At 52.9% G+C, this 7568-nt stretch overlaps 1 long non-coding RNA gene across 1 annotated transcript; it reads left to right on the top strand.

The window, feature by feature from the left end:
- Positions 1-2407: 2407 nt before the first annotated feature.
- Positions 2408-7340, top strand: LOC116762499. Its single transcript, XR_004352268.1, has 3 exons — positions 2408-2607; positions 5579-5802; positions 6347-7340. It is a non-coding gene; the product is annotated as an uncharacterized LOC116762499 (long non-coding RNA).
- Positions 7341-7568: the final 228 nt, after the last annotated feature.

The raw sequence follows: 7568 nt of genomic DNA, 5'->3' as shown, positions 1-7568 counted from the left end.
CTCCCCCAGCCCCCATGGCTTCAAGGTGGCCTGAAGGACAGGCAGGAGCCATCAGAGGGAGCTTTGCTGGCTAATGGGAACCCCTGAGACATGGCAGAACCAGATGTACCTGGTTGGTTACCGTCTCTCGTGTGCGGCCCCATTTCCCTCTGTGTACGAGTGTCATCCACCCCCTTCTCTCAGGAGTATCTTTGACGCCCCTCCCGTTTCTCTCCACTTCCACACGATGGCTGGGGGCCAGGATCTGGAGCTGAAGTCACAGGGAAGAGTGTCACAGTCCCGGGCCTGGAGGAAAGGCTTGCCTCTCCCCCTTTCACCAGCTCCAAGCCGTTCTGTGAGGCCCGACCTGTGGGGGAAGGCGGCCAGGGGACAACGAGGAAGCCACGAAACACACTAACCATCCCCTCATCTGAAGCCTGCTTTCCCTGATGGTGCCCCTCTTCCAACTCCTCTAAAAGAGCAAGGCTGCTCTTCTTCTGTCCATCCCAAGCCCGCCAGCGCTCGCTGGCTCCTTGCCCCATCTTCCTGACCATTTTAAATCCTTCCTTGGTGACACTTCCTCTTCCTCTTAGAGTCCCACCCCCACCCCCACCCCTGCCACCGCCTGACCCTCTTCTTGCCATCTTCATCTATCAGCAGCCCCAGGGCCTCCTGCGTTCACCTTCCCGAAAGGCTTAGAAGGGTGCCAGGCACATAGTAGGTGCTCAATAAATATTTGTTGAATGAATGAATTGAAGCTCTGACCTCAGATGGGTTTTATCTTTGCCCCAATACTGCCCCTACCTCAACAATTTTAACAACTCCTGAGGGACTCGGTCCCCACTCTTCTCCACCCATCCTCATAGCCAAACTTTGAACCCAGACATCCCCTAAGGGGCCCATCCCGGCTCTCCACAATTCTCTCCAATGCTCATCTCTGCCGTTGCTCATCCCAACTCGCAGGTCTCCAGTTCCATATCTTGTTTCTCTGCCTCATGGTCAACCCACTGGAAATCCTCCACTCCCCTCCCTTCGTGCCATCCCCAGCACCGGAACTGTGTGAACTTTCATTTTCTCTAGGTCTTGCACTTGAGCTTTGCCGAGAGAAAGCAGAACTGCTGGTTGTCCCATCACAAAGGTGTGATTCACCAGGCAGCTGGGCCCTCCTCCACCGCCAGCGAGCTGGCCATTCACGAACACCTTTTTCCCATTCCCAGACCTTTGCCCTCAAGACACTGTCCCCACCCCCAGCCGGCTCCCTTTCCGTGACATAGCCACTCTCAATTCCCTGATAAGAACAAAGGTCTCATCAACTCTGAACTCCCTCCCTGGCCCTCCAACCTCAGGTTATCCATCCAAATCCCCTCCCCCACCCCAACATGCTCCTCACCCTTTTAGGCTAATTCCTCCACTTGGGCCCTTGGGTCCACCCCAGGCTGGCTCTCCAGCCAAATATCCCTCTCCCCAGTGTCCTGTGAAATTACTTATGATCTTACCTCCCTCCCCTCAGCCCACCAACATGCCAACCCCTCCCATTAGCTATAAACCTTCCCTCCACCACACCTCTTCCTTAAGCTAGCATCCTCTTTCAAAAATGGCACTCACCCAGAAAATTTCTGGAAGATCCTCACTGTCTGTAGACAGCTTGCCCATCCGTCCCCCCATCTCCACCCAAGCCATTGGCTTCTGTTCCCCGAGGCAAATGAATCTGAGCTCCCAGAGTGCAGGATTCCCTCTTCCTTCCACACCCTACATCCTTTCCTTTTCCCTTTCCTTTTTATCACAGAATACATATTTACCCAAATCATACCACAGAGAGAGTCAAATAGTGTGACTCCCCTCTTAGCCCACCCTGAATCCCATTCTCCAGAGGAAACAAGTTAAAAGTAGAGCATGTATGTATCCTTTCAGACTATTTTCTATGCACAAACACAGTTTCATGCACACAGTAGAAGTTTGTTGTAAAAACAGAAATGGGATCCTAATGCACACACTGTTCTATAGCTTCAGTGAACGGATCAGTGGATTTCCTGGTCAGTGGTCGCATCCCCATCACTCTTGGTGAGGCTGCATTTTATCCTACCCAACGGGTGTACCATGGATTTAGCCGCTCCCCAATTAATGACTTTAACATTACAACACTGCCACAACTAGCCCTGCGTGTAGGTCCTCACAAAGTTACTCAAGTATCTCTGCTGGGGAGGGTCCCCAAAGTGGAACTGCTTTTTATGTTTCAAACGGCCCTGCAACCAGTCTGTCCCAGCTTCCCTGCCCACCCACGGTGCAGGGCAGCTTCTGCTCAGGCCTGGGCGGGACTTCCTGGCTTCTGCGGCAATGGCCCCGCCCCCCACTTCCGTCTTCAAACTGCAGTTGAATTTCTTCTTCTTCTCAAACCTCCCCTGCCCCTCCACACTGGCCCATCTTCCTCTGCTGACTTCTTGGAAGTTGTTTCCTGAATTTCTCCGTTTGCTTTCTGAACGGCCTCCTGTATCATCTTTCTGCTAATGGGTCTCAGATGGGCCTTTAACCCCCTCCCTGCAGCTCCAGACCCCTTTCTTTACAGGTACCTTATGGAGCCAGGCAGCCAAGCCATTCAGGTGAACTGCCCAATGAATGAGGGTTGCACAGGTGAGTGTGAGGAAAAGAACTCAGGTTGCCCCTTCCATTCATACATTCTACAAATATTTATTGAGTACCTATTAAGTGCTGGGGCGTGGCAAGAGAGGCTGGGGAAAATGGTGAGCAGAACCAGGCAAGGCCAGTCTTGGAGGGAAGAGGGACATTAATCAAATAATCACACAAATAAATGTATGATTTCAAAGTGTGCTAAATGCCACCAGAGAGTGGCTCATGGAGATGTCCCTGACGGCTGCCGGGTCCAAGGGGCCCGGGAAGATGCTCCCCACGGAATGACATTGGAACTGAGATCTGAATGATGGGCAGGCTTTGAGCAGGTGAAGCAGGTCAGCGAAGAGCTCTCTGCACTGGAACAGAAGGCCTGGCCAGAGGGGGAGTAAGGCATCCCAGGGACCTCCAGAAGAGAGGGCAGAGTCTGATATTTACCTGAGGGCCCGGGAAGCCTTGCGGGTAGAGAGGCAGGCAGTGGGCTAAATAAGATGTGTGTTTTGTGAGATTCCCGCTCTTGACCTCGCCTGCATTTCTATCCACAGGAAATAACAGAAAAACACTTGTTTCCCCTGCTTTTCCCTCTCAGACCACGAGACCTCAGATTCAGGATGCACTGATGGGGGAGAAGCAGGAAGCAGAGGTCTTTGCCCTGCCTTTCAATGATTATCCTGGTTCCACCCCTATACTCTGCCTTTGCAGACGCAACCCAATTCCCTCAGCTGGATGCTCTAAACCTTCCTACAAGTCACTGGGGAGAGAAAGTTAGAATCTGGACCGAAGCGAGGGTGGGCAGTGTAGGTTGGCTTTTGACCAATCAATCTACTCTTCTATTCTGCTAAGTCCGCCTCTGGCCCCTAGAACGTGCTCTTCCCATCTCTGTGGATCTGTGCCAGGCCATGCTTTCTCACTGGGTGTGTGGACAGTTTCTGGTTTTTCATTCACTGGTATTTCCTCCTCTTGTAATCTGGGCACCTCTCAAAAGAGGCTAAGAGATGCTGACCCCTGCACAGAAAAGAAAGCCACTTAACTTGGCCATTGGCCACCGGCCTCATCATCTATCTAACATAAACCTCTCCAGATGGTGGTCTGACCACTGACCACTCAGAGGATCCCACGGGCACCATCGTAAACAACAGAACAGGTGGCGTAGGGTCTGGAGCCCCACCCCAGCTGCCCCTCAGCCTGTCACCCAAGAACCATCCATTATCTGCCCAGAGAGGCCACACTGACCTCCAGTCAAGGGACTGCCTCCTTGTCTCCGTAGGAGGGATGCCCTGCCTCTGTCCCTCAAGAGATTAGCCCTCCTCCCCAACACCTCCACTGAATTTTGAAATACATTAGGGTGGTCCTTCTCCTTTCCACAGCACCTGGTCTATCCTGTATTTGATGCCTCGAGCTGTCCCTCAACTAACACAAGAAATGCCAAGGCGCAGCCTCCTTCCCTGGCCATCCCACCCCCTTGCCTGCAGCTGAGACCCATGGTGTGAGGACTTAAAAGTTCTCCAAGAAATAGGCCAGCCCCATTCCACAGCAGCCCACTGTGACATCACTTGAGTGATTATCAACCACTAAACCTTCGAAGTCGAAAGCATCCGCCAAGGGCTGGGTCTCTAACTTTGACCTTGTGGGAAAGAGGGGAATCTCCAGGAGGGACGCACCTATCTGGGAGACCAACCCTCCTTTCTGGATTTTGGTTCTGAAAGTATGGAATAAAGAGCCCAATTCCATTCCATTTCAAAGACCTCTGATGAGAAGGCAAATGTTTATTGCAATAACAGCACTGAGAGATTCTGAAACAAAAATGGAGCTAAGCCGTTCAGGAGACCAAAGCTTTCAGGAATTAAACGCTCAATTAATTCATGGAGAAAAAGGTGTGTGGGTGATTTCTGGACTCCTTTCACCTGGACAGCCACGTGGCTTCCCACCAGAGTTCTAGCACCTGCTGTTTGGGCCCCCGTCCAGGTGTTGCTGCCTCCTGGCCCAGGCCGCGTGCTGGCTTAGGGTCGAAAGGGGCTGAAGTGCGCTAGTGGAGATAGCCCTCAGTGACCCCAGTTCACCCACAAAACCTTGGGAACACTTCTCCCACAAGGGTAGCACCTGCTTATGGGTGCAGGGCCCAGGCCAATTCCGGCAGCTCCTCTACTCCAGTCTTTAAGAAACTCTTCCAGTATTAGATGAGAGTAGATATCAGAGGGTGTAAAGTACTTTTCCTGGGCATCCTTTCAATTCCCAGCTGGTCTCAGTGAGCTGCAAACTATTCAGAGAAGGTATGATGAACTCACTTCTCTCTGCCCACTGACCAGGCCTCCTACTCCATGGAAACAGGAACTGGGCTGCCCAGTCCAGAGCAGTCAGCCATCCACTCTGTCCAGGCATGTAAATGCAAAGCCCCCTGATGGGCTCCCCAGAAGCCCTGCTCCTTCCAAAGTTGAAAACAATGATGATCTGCTAAAAACGCCAAAACTCCAAAGGAAACTGCTGGGAAAAGGAGGCAAGGGACTTGGAACCCCCAGAACACCAAGTTGTGGGGGGAGTGTCTTCTCAGGGTTGGTCTAAGATCTTCCCATCGCTGACTCCTAACTCCTACGCATCCTCAGAGGGGTGTGTGTGTCTGAGGGCCCAGGTGAGGAGGGCTCGAGCAGAGCCTCCAGGCTGCATTCAGGACATGGTGTTTTCCCAGGCAAATAGTCGTCCGCCTGCTGGCGGGGGCAGGCATGTGTGATGGAGTGGGTGGGGAGGGCTCTGTCTTCCACCGCCTATTGTTCTAGGAGTCCACGGACAGCCCTCTTGTGGCTGTGGGCAGTGGTCAGCTGTGCTGGAGCAGCTGTCTCCAGGGGCTTTTCTGTGGGGCCGGTGGGAGGCTGGGGGCGGTGGGGGGGGGGATGACTAAGGGACCAAAGGGGGAGGCGCACTGTCACAGCACTTTCTCCTCCACAACTGGGTGCGGGTTTTAACGCACATTTCTTGGCAGAATGGCATCTCAGTGCAGTTTTTAAGCTGCCATCCCCTCCTCCCAAGCCTTCTGATGAATATCTACTATGTGAATCATTTATTGGGAACAGATGTGAGAGTTGAAAGAGTGTTGAGTGGACATCCTTGGCTAATCAACTTATTTGAAGAGCCTTACGTATTTACTACAAAGCAAACTGCAGATTTCCCTGACCCTGGAAGTCTGTGCTCCTACCACCCTGTACCGTGAGTATTTCCAGCTCGCCTCCAGCGAGTATTTCATCTCCCCTACCCCAGCCAAGGTGTCTCCTCCTATTGGGATTCTAATTTGATCTGAAGAAAGAATTGTCATCTGTCCTTCCCTCTCCAACCGGAACAGATGAACCCAAGTCCTTGGCTTGGACTAAATGTTTACTCACTGAGATGTGGGCGCTGTCATGCCAGGCTTCCAGCCACGTTTTCCCAGGCTAGGCCATTAAAACATATTTGGGATCAAGAAGTACCTGAAAATCCAAACAAGGGCTGCAGGACTAAACGACCCCTTGTGTGTCTCCCCACAGGGCTCTTCTCACGGGGGCAGTTGGGGGAAGCTGGGGAACACTTGCCCCTCCAGCCCTAAATCCACAGCAACCTTGGGGGCGGGCCGGCTAAGCACTGGGACAGCTTAAAGCATTTTGGGGGTCAGGGTGCGGCGATAAATGATCCAAACAGTCAAAGGCCCTGCGCTCCACAAGAATTTACAGCCCAGGAGGTGGTCAAGCCTGTACCTCATGTTTTTCTGCCCAATCAGGGTGAAGGAAGGAAAGGCGAGCTCTCCCGCAGCAACCTCCTCTTCCCTGACCTCTGCCAGCCCCGAGCTTGGGGCCACCCTGGATCTGGAATTGCTCCTGGCTGGTGAGAAACTGAGGTGTTTTGGAAGTCCACAGGGATTCCCAGGTCCACCAGAGCCCCATTTCATCCTCCAGCAGCTGCCCTCTGGCCTCAGGGGCTCTGCAGCAGCAGACAGTCTGAAGGGCAGGTGCAGGGAGCAGCGGCAGGTAAATCACAGCCGGGTGAGCCCTTCTGCCCCATTACTAATATTCCCATCTCCCCAACACTAATCCCACCTAGAGCCATGGTCCAGAATTCGCTGGTGGTTCTATAGTCTAAGGTGAGAGCATCTCCTCCTGAGAGTCCACCTTTACCTGGAAGGCCTGGGGGAGGAGGGGCGCAAGGGAAGATTTGCTTTGCTTCTGCCTGGACTCCCAGGGGTATCAGTGTCTCAAGACCACGTTTTTAGGTGAATTCCTCACTGTCTTATATTTGTGGGTAATGTTCATCTGTGGGCCCCACTGTAAATATTAGAGACACGTATCCAGGGAAGGAGGAAAACTCTGCAGTAACTGGAGACGTTGGGCCAAGGAGGGATGGGTGGATGTCTTGGGCCCAGAGAAATACGATGACCACATAAACATAAGTAATCTGTTTCAAGTAGCTGACACCCAGCTTCCATTTGACCTCACGCACAGGTAAGGAGCCATCACGTACTTTATTTTGCCTCCCCAAAAGGGGACTTGTGATCCTGGAGCTGAGGAGAGAAAGGAGCATCCCTGCTTCTTCCCAGGCAGAGCTGCGAGGGGCTGGGGCTGGGGGCTCTGCCTATGGCGAAAGTCTAGAAGGAACCATGACTATGACCGCAGACATGACAGTCTCCCTTTGCCTTGTCTAGTATTTGATAGTTGTCACTAGCCACTTGCAGGGGTCCCTGCAAGATAAGATGCTGCTCCCAGCCCCAGCGCAGATCCTGGCGGGGACTACGGTCCAGAATTCTCTGATATTTCTCAGTTTTCTGGAGGCCTAATGCTGCTGTTCTTATCTGCTCTTCTTGTGAGTGAGCTCATCTTTTGGGGCACCTCTATGTGGGCAAAGTGGGAAACCACTGTCCCTGTGGGGGCCTGGGCCTGAGCCCCAAGAGCTGGGGCTACACTGAGACAGGGGAAGCCTATTGAGTCCCTGTGTCTCCACAGTGAACT

The sequence above is a fragment of the Phocoena sinus genome, chromosome 11, assembly GCF_008692025.1.
Source record: "Phocoena sinus isolate mPhoSin1 chromosome 11, mPhoSin1.pri, whole genome shotgun sequence".
Classification (NCBI taxonomy): Eukaryota; Metazoa; Chordata; class Mammalia; order Artiodactyla; family Phocoenidae; genus Phocoena; species Phocoena sinus.
This window is presented reverse-complemented; position numbering and strand designations above follow the sequence as displayed.